This window comes from Protopterus annectens, chromosome 10.part0, assembly GCF_019279795.1.
Source record: "Protopterus annectens isolate FY-2018-M chromosome 10.part0, PAN1.0, whole genome shotgun sequence".
Taxonomy (NCBI): Eukaryota; Metazoa; Chordata; order Ceratodontiformes; family Protopteridae; genus Protopterus; species Protopterus annectens.
In genome coordinates this window covers 1,271,092,349-1,271,110,151 of record NC_056744.1, presented here as the reverse complement: position 1 = coordinate 1,271,110,151, position 17,803 = coordinate 1,271,092,349, and the positions used below count along the sequence as shown (strand labels likewise).

The following is a 17,803-nucleotide window of genomic DNA, read 5'->3' as shown; positions in this document are numbered from 1 at the left end:
GACAGTAAGCACCATTTCAGTCACGTCACTATTACGCTTCAAGGACAGTAAGCACCATTTCAGTCACGTCACTATTACTTCTTTTATCATCCTCATTTCTTTCGGATTGATCCATTTCTTGCTGCTTTCACTGGACCACACTGTGAAAGCAACTGACCCCTTCATCCTTCCAAAAAGAATAAGCTCTCTGGCTCCCCTACAAAAACAGTAAGGGATTTAATTCGTAACCTGGGCAAATTTCTCCTAGTCAGTAAAACTGTCACTGCAGATCCCCCTGAAAACAGGCCATTGGCCTAATGGAACTAGCACAGTCAACAAAAGATGATTAAAGATAAATAAAATAAGACACACAAGGAATCACAGTGGGACAATGCAGGTCACGTAGAATTACTACATACATATTATTGCAGAAGAAGGTAACATTTTACGTTCTCTATATACATATATCTCTGAATTTCTTATTAGGAATATCAAATTTAAGGTTACTGGGACATGCAAACAGGAAAAAGAAACAAATAAATTAAGTAAACAGGATGGCATTTCTGGAAAAAATGTACCTATCCTGGACTTTGATGAGAGAAATTGGAAAATTTGTCCAGTAACAGTACTACAGATAAGCTATTGAGTCTGAAATTAGAAAAGTACATATATCATACATCTGATGAAGTTCTGCTCAGGGCAAAAGGGCTCATCTAGTTTTTTCTTTTTCAATAAAGTATCATCAATTTCTAAACAAGTTAAGAAAAAGTGCTCGATTACTTTGAATTCTCAATTCAGACTGGCTACTGTTCATGGTTCCTTTTTCTTAGTTTTAAGGAGGCTCAACCATCACCTTCAATGCTTGATAAGTATAAGTTTCCCTTTAATTTATTTAAATCTCTCTCTTTCTCTCTCTCTCTCTCTCTCTCTATATATATATATATATATATATATATATATATATATATATATATATATATATATATGTATATCAATGTAAACATGCAGTGTATATAAATTCATGTTTTTTAATATTATTTTAATCCCTGTCCTTTATTTCCATGTATACTAGGATATTTAACACCAGTGAGAAGAGCCTGAGTCCTGAAAGGACAGCACATCAGAAGTGAGACGTCAATAACCGTTTGAAATAATGGGATCCACTATACAGAGTCCCAAAAGGAAACTGGGAAGTTTTAAAGAGCAGAGAAAGTTTTGAGATTCCGTTCTTCTTGGGTTTTCTGTATTTTTTTTTTTTGGCACTCAGAATTTCAGCTGCAAACATTTCAATAGCATTTGAATATATTTCAGTAGATGAGAAATCACACACATACTGCAGTCCCAGTTTTAGGATATGGCAGTGTGGAATGGATGCGATGAGCATTAGAATGAATGTTGTTGAAAGTGAAATTGTATTGTTTTGATATGCAGTCACTACTGGGGAAAACCACCATCCCAAGGGTGTTGTGAGTTCAGATTTGACAACATATTTAGAAAGTCTTTGGCAAAGTTGCCAGATCTGAGGGCACAGAGATCCTACACACCACATAAAGGCTGAGTTCAAATGCAAACTATTGCTGTCCACATTGGTGACATGAAAACTTAGAATAGAAATTCAAGAGTCTGCTATAGAAATAAAATCTCACTTTCTCATCTTACATATCTTAAAGTAAAGTCTACAACTTGACCAAGACTATAACTACTGCAATTAATAGTCATTAGCACAAAATATACAGATTTTTTTGGGGCCGATCCTTATAAATCTCCTGCATTATCCTATGGCCTGCTATTCCTGTGCCTCAATCCAACACCAGATCTACCATCTTTTTTAACTTCTCTGGCTATCCAATTAAGGCAGGGCCAGATGCGGAACCTAATGGTGTCCATGGGTGTGTCTCACTGTCACAATTTTTTCTTACTTATTTTTAACCTACATCCACAGCAGCTTAGACATGTGTCCACCCTTTTCCCTCATGATCTATACACTGTACATCAGTGTCTCCAACCAGTAACAGAGATCATTCTCAGGAGCACCTAAACAACAACCCTCTCCACTGCAGGGGCACACCCAACCCTTCCTGCTACTCCACCCACACAACAACCCTCTCCACTGCATGGACACACCCAACCCTTCCTGCTACTCCACCCACACAACAACCCTCTCCACTGCATGGACACACCCAACCCTTCCTGCTACTCCACCCACACAACAACCCTCTCCACTGCATGGGCACACCTAACCCTTCCTGCTACTCCACCTACACAACAACCCTCTCCACTGCATGGGCACACCCAAGCCTTCCTGCTACTCCTCCAGTTGCTGCATTGAATCTAAGTTGGCTGGGCTGTATTCAGAGCTTTATTCATCTTCACCACCACAGTGGTAAAAATATACAGAAGGTGGCAGATGAAGTCATTAATAAATAAATATATACATATATACATACATACATAAATAACTGATTTAAGTCAAAGCAGCTATTTTAGTAAAGTAAATAGAAACAATAGTTAGCACTTTAGCCATAAACAAAAAGTTTTTTTAACTTGAAAGTGCTAACTATATGATTTTTACTTTATTTTGTTAAAAAATGGGCCATTTAACACAGAGAAGATGGTTTTACTTATTTTTAGCAATCACTAGCAGTAAGTGTAACATGGTTGTCATCTCACATATGATTGTTTTTGCCAGACCAGGACTGCTATTGTACATTGTGTTTTGTTCAAACAAAATGACTTAGACATTACTCCATAGATTGGAATACAGGAATAGATGAGCATTGTTCAAATAGATAAAGAATTACTTTGCAGCTAGAATACCCAAGTTATGCAGCATAGAGACAGCTAAGGACTATGATAGCTAAGACCCTATAACTGAAATATATGTAATACATAGGCAATTTGTGCTTAACAATGGAACTTGTTGCTGAGCAGGTAGGAACAACTAACAAGTTCTTGTTTTCATAGTTTATTTATTTTGGTTACTCGGTTTACTTCGAGCACATTGTGCACCGTTTGTGTGGATTTATTTAATTTCATCCTAATTCATCTTTCTCTGTATGCCCGTGAATATGAATTAATGTGTTCTTGTTTGCAGAACTAACTAGATTTCATTTGTCTGGACAAGAGTGTGTGTGTTTGTGTGTGTGTGTGTGTGTGTGTGTGTGTGTGTGTGTGTGTGTGTGTGTGTGTGTGTGTGTGTGTGTGTGTGTGTGTGTGTGTGTGTGTGTGTGTGTGTGTGTGTGTGCGTGTGCAACTGGTAAGCACCCTTGTCGATGAATACAAACTGGCAATTGTTAGCAGAATTCACTTCAATTTTATTCCTTCCTCTTTTTTAAAGTTAAAGTGCTATAGGGTCTGGAATGGACTGTGAGACAAAGGGTTAATGTGAGTGAGAAAAATAATTTCTAATATTTTTAAAATCTGTTCCTCTGTGCAGCATGTCACAGTTACAGTGAAAGACAGACTGTTCCTGCAGGTATATACCATGTACAAGATCTTGAGGAAATTTTGCTTGTCTTTGCTTGAAACAGAAGTTCTAGCTGTTGTCTGCCTGCCTCTGACTACACAAACACATTTTATCCTTCTAGTTAACAACCTGATTTTTAATCCTGCTAGCATCATTATCTGCTTTGACATCTTTTAGTGTGACAACTCTAAATTTAAGACTGACTTGCATAAAAAGAAACTATAAAAAGATTGCTAATAAGGTACATTTGACTTCATTCTTGATGGGTACGTGTCTTTTTGATTTTCCTTTCCAAGGATAATAGATATTTGAATTATCTGTTTTAACACTGTGAGCATTTCATTTCCTCTTGGATACTGTGCTTCAGAGAACTCATAGCAGACAGGGAGCCAATGAACAGCTCAGGATTAATTACAGTTAATAGCCAGGCATTTTCTGAAATGCATTGCCCAGAACTGAGCATATAGTGAAGTGCATTTTATAGCAATATTGATGTTTAATCATGGCCTATTTAATACTTCCACCAGACTGGGGTTGAAGAGTTCAAGAGATCTCTATGCCTGAATCTAGTCTTTCTCAGTCACTGCTAATCCTGTATGCATGGTCTGCCTTTTCCCAGGAGGGTTTATTTCTTACACACTAATCTAAGGGGGCGGCGAAAGCCAACACATTGTGGCTAGGCTTATAAATGCCTTTGGGCAGATAGCCTAGTACCTACCTATGAACCTATGAACCTACACATGACTTTTTGTTTGCTTATGCCATTTGATATGCGTAGCACACTGAGGGCTCCAGTGCTGTGAAAAGAAATCAGAAAACTGCACAAATTGCTTCAACCAGTGATACAATTCACAAGTGGTGCATAAACTTACAGCCCTGAAGCCTATGACCATCAAAATGGCACATATTAACTTTGGCACACATGTAATACTTATGGAAGAAGTTGAAACATTTTGTTGTCCATATATATTTTTGAATTTGTGTTCCTTCTTTGCTATAATTGCTACATCTCATATGTGAGATGATGCATAATTCATAGTCTAATGTCAATGTATTTATGCCTTATACTGAATTTGCATGTTTATATATGCTGTGTGTGTGTTTTTTAATGTTCCACTTTGCTTGAAGCAAAATCCTAAGTTTGTATCACAGCAATAGTTTTTACATGTGCAAATGTCACAGTGCATGTCAGATAGCTGTAATTCTGTAGTTCACATGTATGTAATATTGCTTAGATTGTATTTTGCATATATACTAATGTTAACTAAAATGAACGTATCTGCATGTCTGAAAACAAACATATATGTTTGTGTATGAATCTCTGTAAGTGCAGGCATTGTCCACAGAACAGATACTTGATATATCACACCAGACACATAACTGCATGCCTTATTGACCATACCACACAAGCAGAAGTATCACAATTTTAGTCACTGAAGTCCATAATTGTCTATTAGACAGCTATAATGTGCATATTCTTCAATATACAGGTTAGCATTAAAAAAGGCAACAGAGAAGTATGGCAGCTTCACAGCACTGACAAAGTATACCTGCATTCTAACACATAAATCCATCTGGAGGCATACTTTAAGGAAAGGAAAAACTAGATTTTGATTTCAGATAAGAAATGCTTGATCTGCTTAGCCTACTCTGTTCATATCATCTGGGTAAGCTAAAAATCCTACTTAGCAAATTGATTATTTTTTTCCTCCATGTTACATATAAGTACTGCCTAATAACTATATATACACCACTATTCTAATGCTAGTACCTTCCCAGAAAGGCTGTTACAACACTACACTACCTTAACGATGAAACAATACTGACATACATCTCTCTTGACCACTGCATGTTGTATTTCCAAATTGTGTCTTTTTAGTCAAACTAATGAATGAAGGACAGCAACTATTTGTACACTGTAAATTCCCATATCATATAAACACTTAAATATTTCTGTCATCCTCCCCAATGCAGTCTCTCTTCAAGACTACATTAAAATATCTAGTAGTCTTTCTGTCTTAATATGACATCAGTGAACAGTATTCACCTCTTTTGTTGCCTGGTCTTTACTGCTCCTGTCGCATTCTTGCAGTCTCTCAAGGGTGGAGAAGTTTAGGCCATGACAACTAAAGATTAACGATAGTTAGCATAGTGTTAGCTATATATATGAAGTTATATAGATGCATTATGTGCCTTACTGGTGAATATGTATTGCACACTTGTTGTCATGTGTAGGTAACGAGTGGAAATGTGGCAGTATTAAGTCGTGGTTGGGATAAAAGAGTGATAAGAAGTTTTAAACTAAATGACTTTATACAGTATTGACAGCTTTGACAAAGGTAAATACCAAGCTTGAATCTTTACATGGCAGTGATGTTTCAAGGATGATCAAAGTATCTTGTCACTGTGCAGGTAAAATTTGTCACCACATTCATAGTCGACCTTAGGCATAGGCCAACTATGTGGCTGCCTAGGGCACGGCTCTAGCAGGGACACTTTTCCAGTATTTATTTGTTTATTTTGTTTTGTAGTAAAGAAATGGTTCTTTAAAATGTGTTGAATGAAAACAGGAAAAACAGAAGAGTAAGAGAAACTGAGAAAAATGAAGAAAGAAAGCAATCTGGATGGTGTAGATAGACCAGGATGGGGGCACCAGGTGGTGTGGGGAGCACTTTTGGAGCCATTTTGCCTAGGGCGCCAGCTGACCAAAAACCAGTCCTGACCACATTAAAGGTAGAATGGAAAAGCCATGCTGGAAGTTGAAGTGGAAATTAACTAAAATTATTTGACAATGTTGGAGAGAAAGCTTTAGCTGTGCTGTAGATGATGGAAGGAAAATGGAATGTCTGATTTGAAATGAGAATCATGAATGTGAATGGTGCTGTACTGAGAAACACCACAAATGAGAAAAAAACATTTACAGTAATGATAAGACGATATTATTTACATGACCCACATATAATGTTCTGTCACAGTTTTAAAGGCAGGTTATACTCAAGAGGCTCAAAACTATACATTAAAGGAAGATGTTGTTTCACTTAAAAAGTAGAAAACTTTGTAACAATGCCTCTCATCTGTTATCAGAAGAGATGGGACAAATGGTGAAACATTTAATTAGAATGGATACATCATGGGATCATTTCACAGGAGAAAGGCATTTCTGAGGACAAGCTGGATTAATTTCTCCATTTATTAGTAAACTAATAAAATAATAGTATGTTGTCATCTAATACAGTGATAGGCTCTGTTCGGTATTAAGTGAAAAAGAACTATTCACACTAGAGATGGCACTGGTTTGTACCATTATATACTCCATTTATCTATCTATCTATGAAGGCATATGACTTTTGTAGTGTATACGCCCATTACATAGGCAACAAGAAGCTATAAACATACATGCAGACATATTGCCTGGTGTGTAAAGGAACCAACAAACACTGATGTCTTGGAGCATTAGTCTAGCCTGGTGTGAGCAGGGTGCACATTTTCTCAAGGACCTATGAATGTGGATCAAGGATGTATTTATGTTCACATAAATGCACAGACCCTTTCTTCTATATTCATTAACCACATCCTCTCACATCTATATATAAAATGAAACAGTCACATGAGATTGTAGCAAGCATAACGGTACATCAGTTCCTACACACACACACACACACACACACACACACACACACACACACACACACACACACACACACACACACACACTTATGAACACGTGGAAAGTACAGAAAGTATACTGCAGGACATATCTGCAAACAAGGAAATGGACAGACACAAGCGTAAGCTCTATTTAATAACAAGTGCCAGGGAAATCTTATCCTCTTCTGTCATAACTCTCTCTCGAGTATTTGGTTTGTTTTTCTAAATGCCTAGACATTTGGGAGAATCATTATATGCCTCTTTGTAAATGACGTAGGTAAGCAATTACTATGTAGTTCCCTTGAGATATTTTTATTAAGAATAAAATGAGCTTCATTTTCCACTTACTTTTTTTTAAGTCATAAACCATACGTTGTAACAATCAGGGAATCTACTGTGTGATGTAACCTCACAACAAAATGCAGCAAGAAACACAATCTTTAAATGTGTTTATGTGTATGTAGGACTGCTATAAATACACAAACATGAATACTCATGTACCAATAATATAACAGAGTCAGGTACACTCAGATACTGAGAGGCAGAGAGATACACAGACCATACTCACACACACACACACACACACACACACACACACACACACACACACACACACACACACACACACAATGTATGTTTTTTTGTTTGTTGGGAGGGTGTGGGTGTGTGTGTCATACACAGTGAGGCATTTATACATGCATACCTATATATATATATATATATATATATATATATATATATATATATATAGATACATACACATAAATAAATTATATATATATATATATATATATATATATATATATATATATATATATATATATATATAGTGATAGACTGTCATTTTTATACATATATTATTGAAAAGAGTGCAATAAAAATGTAAATACTAGTTAATTAGATAAAGCAAAACCATAAAAAGTAAATTACTGCGAGGCTACAGAGATCCAGACCTGCCAAGATAATCACAGTGCCACACCAGTAATGCACATTAGGACAAATGTATTATTTGCATTAATGAGCTGACATATGCTGGATGTGTACTGTCAGCAACCTCTGGTGCAATAAGACCAGAACGTTTGATGCTTCACTGAGGAGGTCTATATCATATTATTATTCTCAGTGTTGTCACTGACAGTCATGCAGTATTTTAACAAAAAATAGATGGACTTACCCAAGCCTCACGCATTACCCATTGAAGGCAGGAAAGCTAGTCAGCAGCACAGAGGAAAGGGGAATATCATGCTATTCATTATTTTTGGAGTGTTCTTAAAGAAAGAGTTGTTATTGTGGACATGTAAAGAAAACATCCAGCCTAATTTTAAGAATTCCTGCAAGAAGACAACCCAGACTAGACAAAGGCAGCTACAGCACACTAATGCAATCCCTTTTGCCTTTTTTAACTGATTTTGCTGTTCTCGAGTTTAGCTGATTAATGTTGATTTTGCTAAGTTTCAAAAGCTGTACTAACACTTCTTTTTTTTTGGTGTCCTTGTGTCTCACCTGTACTGTAGTATTGTTGCATTATAAAGTCACACTGCTTCCACTCAGCTCATCTTTAAGCAGATTAACTTTGAGAAGCACACAGCTGAAGCCATAGGTTTCCATTTTTCTGTATGTTATCAAGCACGCTCAATTCTTTCATAGTTTATAGCTGCTCCTCTGAGGCTGTAAACTTGAACTTATGCTTGTTTTCCATCTGATGGACTTCTCGTCTGACACATCCAGACAAGATTTATACTTGTCTTTCTGTTTCTTTGTATTACAGCTGCATCACTGCTTTATCAAACAGGAAAGCTTAGTTGTCTAAGAGACTGAAAGATGAATCCTGTTGTGTGGTTCATTCTGTAACTCTAACAGACAGAAGAGTATACTTGTATTGCATACAAAGCTATAAAGTATTTCTGAATGAGGTACCCATCTCTGAGAAAAAATAAAACCTGTAATGTACCCTTGTCTGTTATGCACTCTTGTACTAACAGTTGTTTTCGAATCCTGTGCAAATAATACCATCCCAGTGCTCTGTTACAGATAAGCGACTGATGCTCTGGCTTTTGTAAATGCAGTCCTTGCTCTGTCAGCTCAAGGTACATTCAGAAGTGAAGCATTCTTTCCTAACAGCAGACGCATCCTCCCCTCGCCCCTCCTTCCAACCAATGCTGATTTCCCTCCACTTTAGACGTTCCCTATCATCCAGTGGATGTTAAGAGTTCCTCCCCTGTACAGTTAGGATTGGCTTAGGGGTGGGTTCTTGCTACATGCCAGCTGGTTCAGTTAGTTCTGCCTTTGTTAACCATTTTTATTCCTAGATAAAAATGTGCTTTCTTCTCTTAAATAAGTCAAAACACTTTGATAAGATTTAAGAGACACACGGAAGAGACAGATAGATCCAAGAAATTGACAAAGTGAGTCTCTTCAGGCAATGAAAAAGGAAAGCATTTGCACTGTGTAAAAAAGCATGCTACAACTGCAATAAATTGCACTTTACGCACTGTAGGCTTTGAGTGATATAGTGATTGTGTAGCTGGATTTTATTATAAACATCAAGTATATGCATTTGCTTCACTGTTTGACTCTCATTGGTTTGTCTGGCTGTTTTCTCATGACCTTAACTTTAAATATGAAATAAAGCATTAACAAACCATTTGTGCGATGTGTTCTTCTTTGTTGATAAAATATATTTTTAAACATCATTTAGAAACCACTAAACAGACAACCAATGTTAATTTTTATTTATTTATTTATTTAATTAATTTTAATGGTTTCATTTTATTTTTATTTTCTGTCAGTTGTCTTACAAAGATCTCTTATTTTAATTTTATTTTAATACTGGTCTTTCTAATGGTGGTTTTATCATACATTTTAGCTCAAAGTTCAGCATGTTTTGTAGTCACTGATTTGTAAATACATTTAGTTGGTATCATCATTAAGGGAGGAAAGCATAAAAGGTCAGAAGTATTATTTCATTAAGCCTTTAAAGGGCTGTTCAAAGGAAGCAGGACTCAATGGGTTGTGGACATCTGAATCAAAGAGATAGAGAAACAGACCACTTAAAATGACCACAAATACAGTTTGCTATATCCAAAAGAGTGATTACACAAACAATGCATGTAATTTTACACTTACAGCAAACTATATAACATCACATTTTCAGTAGTGTTTTAGTAATACTTCTAAGTCACTGTATCAAGGATAAACCACAAGAAGATCAAATAATTACTTGCAAATGATCTCTTATTTAAACAGATACACATGACATCAGATCCACAAGCTACTTCCCTTATATAGTGCTTTGGATGTATGCAGATTATCTCTTTACTTAGTGTTTTAAAGACGTAACTTTCTGACTCTGCTTGTGAGCCCTGGACCTTACTGAAGACATTTCTGGCATACTTGTTAGACTCGTTAAAGAGCATCTGATGACCAAAAGAGTTACAATACTTTTTTGTTTAAAATAATCCACCTAAAACTTTCGAGCAGTAAGTGGGTCACCTAATTAGATTTATAAGGAAAAAAATCACTAAAACTCTGAAAAGAAAAACTGTCTATCAATGCATTTTGGTAGCATTTAAGGACACCAATCAATACACAAAATATTTCCATTTTTTACTCACTATCATCTTTGCTGCCTAACTATAACATAGGTTTACATTTTTCTGACATAATAGAAGAGTTAATTTTAAAGATAGAAATTGCTGTAAAGTTTAAATGGTATGAATCTATCATTATTTGCAAGACAAACATTTTATTCTTCAGATTCCTTTACTATAGTCAAAGCAGGTGTAAGGTAGTAGGAAGCATCATCCTGTTGCCTTGCATTATTTTCTTCTCTTCCTTAACTCCAAAAATAAAATGGTCACTTGCTAGCTGTCTGTAGGAAAAAGAAAACATGATAATACAAAAATACTACCGGGGTACCCCCTTTGCTAAGTACCCTGACAGATTTTCCAAATTGGAGATACTGAGATATTCAGAGGGCAGGAGTCCATATTAAATGAAACTGCAATGCAAGTATCCTTGGGACTGTAAATAAGATCTGTGGCAATTCAGTAGATGAAAATTAACTACCACATCTAAAACAGGCTTTGCACATGATAGATTCTAAAATAGTAGTAGGTGTTAGTAAATCCACTATGTTGTATTTTTGTGCAGACAAAACAGCACCCTTATTTCCTTCTCATTTTCACTGTAGCTGAACACAGGAAAGGGCATACTCACTAGGTGATACGCTTGTTCTGTTACAAGCACACACACATTTCCTCATCATAAAAGTATTTGGAATTTGTGAACTGCAGACTTCTTCAGTGGTATCAGTTATTTATCGAAACTAAATAAAAAAAATTGACATCATCTGATAAAATCAGATATTTAAGGAAAACTGTTAGACTAAGTGTGTCTTATTAATAACTATGCATTGGAAAACTATAAGCACTGGTTTCTGTAGCTGCACTTGGAATCTGTAACAGTTATGCATTGCATAAATGGCATGAATGCATAAACACAAATTCTAAATTTTTATTATACATATCAGACTCACCAAGTCTAGCTTTTAACATATCTGTAGTTTTAAAAATGCATAATAAATCAACAGGCCCAAACTCTGAGCTATTGACTGGCAGTTATTGTGTACCTGACCATCATATAAGCAAACTGCATTTCAGTCCTATTTGTCAGATGCCCTGTTTTCAACCTACTTAAAGATGAACTTCAAATGCATCCAAACAACATCTGAAAGAAATACTGCAGACATCAAAAGATACACATAACTCTCCCAGTGACATGTATTCAGTGGATATCTGCTTATTGTTTAGAGTGATGGTATGCCTTTTACATCCATATACTTGAGCTCAAACCAGCATGTATCCATTTAAAAAAGAATAGTCTTAAAATATAATGTAACTCTGAGTTCACAAAAGTGGCAATGTACAAGTGTATGTGTTTTATACATGAAAAAACAGATGTTCTTCCCCAGTCTCTGAAAATAGTGATTGATTCTTCCATTGTTATACTGATGCAGTCAGAAGAATAACACTAGAGAAAACCGTGTATGTGAGAGTGTGTGTGTGTGTGTGTGTGTGTGTGTGTGTGTGTGTGTGTGTGTGTGTGTGTGTGTGTGTGTGTGTGTGTGTGTGTGTGTGTGCATGCTCGCACGTGTGTGTGCACGCATGCGTGTGTGTGTGTGGAGATAATATTGCCAGAAGGATATAGGTATTATTTTTCACCCATTTTTACTAATTCATGAAGTGACAGGCTTCAGACTCTAACAACAACTAGTAAGAGTTTTATGGAGCAATGAAATAGATGCTTCTAATTACAAGCAGAGGACTCCAGGCATTTGTAGTAAAAGAAATGTCAGATAATAACTACAGATATCTGGAAAGTGTAGACTGCTGCTTGACCCAAACTCATCTGAAACCATGAAAGGAAAAAGTGTTAGTATTAGTAAATATGTTCTTTTATAATGAGACCTGATTAATTCAATATAGGATGCCAGAAGGAGGGACTGTGTGGTTAAGCTGGTCTATATGCTTCCTTGTGAAGCTGGGAATGGGAAGCCATCTGTTCAGCACCATGGACAGGTGCCCTCTGCCACAATAAACCAGTGTGACTGTTCACAGAAAATCTAACTATTGTAAAAAAGGACAATGATTCTGTAGACAGACTGGTACAATATCTTGACTAATCTGCTCTCACATATTTACAAAATGAGGTGAGCACCTATTCTCTATGTAAAATATTAAAATTATTTCCAAGTCTACATACACAAGTAAGGGAAGATAAAAATAAAATAGCTTTTAGAAAACTGCAGTGATCTCTGAGTGTTCCTTTATATCACGGCTATTCTTCACCTTCTCATAAAAATGATCTATATGGTTTCCTAAGGCTATGTGTATAATTTAAAGCTGGCAGTACTCATTTTGTCTCTTCACTAACAGTGTGACTGTTTCTAAAGCACTTCAGAAGTCGTGTTTGCTAGAAGTGCTACACAGATATTAAGTACTTTATTAAGCAAGCACAAGGCTATGAAGTAGAATACATGGCTGACATGGGAAGCTGCATGCTCTGATGCTACAGATTTGTGTATGTTTTAGTTTGCTGTGTGTGTGTGTGTGTGTGTGTGTGTGTGTGTGTGTGTGTGTGTGTGTGTGTGTGCAGTGTGCATGGACACTAAGTAAAGAAAATGTCCTAAAGATACAGAGAAAAATTCCACTGTAATGGCATGCAATATAAATGGGAAAATAAGAAAGAATAAAAATAGGGTTTCTTTATTGGTGGAATTTAGAATTTGTGAAGATAAATCTTGTGAAATCCTTAACTAGCTGATTAATGAAACTATCTAGTAAAAGTGTTTTTGAAATAATATAAGGTGTCTTATGGCAATGCTGTAGAAATACATACTATAGTTAACACAGGGATGGACTATGCTACAATTAAATATTACACTTTTGACAGATAATTTTTGTCGTAGCTCAAACCCCAAGATGACATGTTGGAGAATGGTTATTTATTATATGCCTCTGCATTGCTATTTTACATAAAAGGAAAAATAAGTATTGTCGGGATATATAGGAAATCTGATACCAAAAATTAACATTATAATGACTGTAGGAACATTCACATTATTAATATAAAAACTAGAATTCCCTGTAGGATGTCATAGCCTATGCATATCAAATGGTAGATTGACTTGTCTAATGTTATTGGAATTTCATAGTTACATGTAAGGTTATACACTAAGAACAGCACATGTTGGCTATGGGCCAAGGTCCAAGATGCTCTAACAGAGGCTTATTGGCAAACATTCATTATTAGCAAAATATATTGGTTTCTGCAGTGTGGGTTATAACATTTAAATTCTAATTATAAGTATGACCATAGTAACACATATCCTTATAAGTAGTGCAGACAGATCTCAGGATGTGCTGTTTGAAGCCCCAATGTAAAATACTGAGGCTGAAGTTTTGTGGATGGCCTAGCTGAACTGCAATATCCTTGTAATGCAAAAAAAAAAAAAAAAAACTTTCATCACAACTGTGATTCTCAGATACTGCTGGTACAATCTAAATGGTTATATTTTGCTAATGCCCTGGAAAACAGAACAACATAATACATGTGTGGATAGACATAGCACATTCAGCTAGATGATTCACATGTGTTATAAAATAGTAGAAGAAATCTCCCAGATGTACTGCAGGTTACCTACGAACAAAAAGTAGTAAAGCAGCTTAACAAATGATATTCCAGTAATATTACAAGGATAGCTCTGTGGTAAAGAAGGCGTGTTATTGGTGCAGATAGCGCATGTACAGTAAGATCATGGTACCAGAACTGATTATGTGCTAAGTTGGCACTGTGACTGAACTGAAGTTTCTGGATGCATTTGGTTACCTTCTAGCTTATCTGTGACAAGTACTTATGTAGTTCCTGAGGTAAATTGTGCAGTTCTGATTTTGTAATGATACTGTTCTTACATAATATTATTTTTTAGTGAAGAGGCAGGTCACCCTCTATGCCCCATGAAACTGATGGCACATAAACCTACTGGAGACAGAGCATGGCATCTAGGTCCATGGAAGTCATTGTACTACTGTACTCAGCTTTCATCAGACCCATCATTGAGTATAATGCATCCTTTGGTATGTACTGACCAGGCACATCCAGCAACTGCAATGCAAGGTTCCTAGCAAAAATAATACAGGGCATAAGTACAATGTCCTTTGCAGATCACCTCCAAGCCCTGTCTCGATACTCAGTCTCCTACAGATTACTGAAAGGTGATCTATGTCTGGCATACAAGGCATTGCTGGACCCCACTCTGATGACCTTTTTAGCACGTCTGCAAAACAAACAGCATCAGAACTACTAGATCTAAAAACCTAGGTTTTGCTTGCAACATAAATAGAATATGCCGGAGAGACAGATATGCATCTCACAGAATTCCCGTCCATGTGATCTTCCTAACCTATTTAAGTGTAACTTGGATCATTGGATGGGAAACTGAAAATAAATTAATTCCTGGTCTGGCACTCATATCACTGATGGACATAGACGTCAGTAAATCATTTCATAACCAACAATCGTCCCTATATAAATATCTAAAACATGTAACTTGTGGAACACATTTGGGTTGCACGGCTAGGCGTATAAAGGTCCTAGAGATTGTTAGCCTATTATGCACTTATGAACCTATGATTTCAACACCACTGTGCACTACATCCTAGATAGTTCACAATGGTTGTTTAAAACTGAATCAGAAAATAAAGGCTTTTAAGACTGTATGGATGTCTTGAATTTAGGGAATATATGAAAGGATAAGAACTCATCTTCTAATGAATTGATATATTTTCTCCACAGGGTCATGAAGATTGTAAATCAGACAGTTTTCAAAATGCCATAGAGCAAAGCAGGTTTCTAAGCCCATGAGAAGTGCTACAAAAATCAACCGTATGCCATGCTGTACTTGTTCATAAGGAAACCGATTTAGCCGAACTGTCAATCAGATACTAGAACGTATGTTATTGTAAGCAACACTGAGCAAGAATACTCTCCCAGGTTTGGCTACAACTTCTTTGGAGAATCATGCATGTGTGGGGATTAGGAAGGGGATGCTGAGTTAGGGAGGAAGTGACGTTCTGCCTCTTGGTGCAACCAATCAAGTATATAGTCCACAAAAATAAGCTTTGAAAACAGCATATATGTTGTCTTGAAAAGAAGCAGCTCCAGATGTAGCCAAAATACTCAGAGCACATGTACAGAAAACTGAGATGAAAGCAAGATAATGAGGGACATTACTGATGGCGATAGCATGGTAAAGATAATAAAGTGCAGACTTAAAGCCAGACAAGCTTATCCTTTTGACTAAAATGGCATATTAGACTGGGCATGTATCTACCTAAAGTTTGCAACTAATATGAAAATATGGAAAATGCTGCCATCCCAGGCTAATGAAGAAATTTATATTCTAGTAGCCAATATTACCAAAACTGGGGTATTTGTCACAATAAATGACTTTCAAGTCAACAAATCTCCTGAAAGTGATGAATAGTCACTGATTTATATAATACGCTTCTCCAGTATTTAAAGGCTTATATAGTCATAGATCCATAGATATTCCAAGGCCATTGCGTTATAAGAACATTTATGGCTTGCCAGTACCCTCCCTGAAAACATCATCCCAGTCAATCCCCGAGGAAATTTGTGAAAGGATTTATCATTAGGTCCAAACATTAAGTTCCTCAATCGATCCTGGAAATCACATGTGCCTGTCAAAAGAAACTCCTCCAAAATTTTAATCCATTTCACTTTAAATACAGACCTAAAATTATGACCAAACCTGTAGTAAATTGTATGTCCACAGTTCCTCAAAAAATAATATCCATACTCAAAATGGGGGTGGGTCTTTCAGAATGTGGAGAATGAAATATTGTTGGTGGCTCTTATGTAGTCTTATCTGAAAGCAGACATAGTGGAAACACCTGCATCTGCTGGTTTACTGAACACCTAGAAAGAGTCTGATTCTTTCAAATTGAGACAACTGATTCAAGTTTAGGACAACATGGTGTTTGGGCTGTAAGCAACCCTGTACCAATCTAAACATCATTATAAGCCCTTCTTTTCATCTAGATAGGGATAGTAGCGGGGACTTCTCCTTGTCTTTGTACTTATTCTTTGCAACTCTGGAACCACTGTTAGTATTTTTGCAAGGCAATTACTAAACCAGGTCCTGATCACTTTTTAAACTGAGGCTGTCTTCATTAAATGGCAATGATTATGCCCTTAGTTCTGCATGTCTATATCAAATGTTTAAAACATGCAAAATATCATATTATAGTTTACAAGCATTTCTTGCCTGAGAAGAAATGAGGGTAGAGCTGTGAAAGAAAAAAATGAACAATTTTTCACTGGAAGTAGAAAGAGAATTCCTCTACCTAGGGCACTCAGAAGTACTCAGAATTTGTTTTTCTCCCTTCTTTGGATTAGTAAAAATCTTTCGGCTTTTCCTGGTTAGGGGTCGCCACAGCAGAGCTCCGGTCCACTAATGACTGACAGTGGATTTTTACAGTGTCGAGTTGCCAGCCCGATGCCCAACCTTCAACAAAGGCACACCCATTCACGCACACACCTACTTGCATGTCTTTAAATGTCACTTGACTGTGGGGAGGACATGCAGACTCAACACAGAAGGCACTCTAGCCGAGAATCGAATGGGAGAACCTCTTGCTGTGAGGCGACAAAGCTAATCGCTGCACCTGAAAGATAACTAGTTCCTCCTAATAGAAAATCTAATGCGTTCACTTCCTCTGCTAATATTATTCTTTCCACTGTTATAAGTTGTCAAGCTGTTAAAATGATATTCATGCCTGCTTTGACTTGGAACATTTTTATTAGTTATAGGCTTGTCCCACTGGTTAAGATTTAATTCTAGTTAGAGAAATATAAACAGGGCATCAAAAGCCTAAATATGCAATTAGCGAACATTAGGACATCATACATTTCCTGATGTGAAATAATATGCTATAAGCCTCCAACCTCAATCATTAACTGGCAGGGAATTCTCAGTCTCCATAGTCCCAAAACCTACTGCAGCTATGTATGGCCACATCCTTGTCTGAAGTTATCCTATAGGGTAGCCACACGGACAATATATTTTTCATAACCATAACTTTACAAAACATCATGCAGCATGCAAGGATAGTATCAGGGTGAAGT

The 17,803-nt window shown here is 36.5% G+C and overlaps 1 protein-coding gene across 2 annotated transcripts in view; it reads right to left on the bottom strand.

Moving 5' to 3' along the window:
- LOC122813577 (BMP/retinoic acid-inducible neural-specific protein 3-like) overlaps positions 1 to 9,179 on the bottom strand; it is a 1,515,308-nt gene extending 1,506,129 nt beyond the window's left edge. Inside the window, exon 1 of one of the 2 annotated variants that reach the window (XM_044085972.1) lies at positions 8,597 to 9,179. The gene's annotated coding sequence lies outside the window, so the exon portion shown is untranslated. The other variant, XM_044085973.1, reaches the window with a different exon arrangement.
- Positions 9,180 to 17,803: the final 8,624 nt, after the last annotated feature.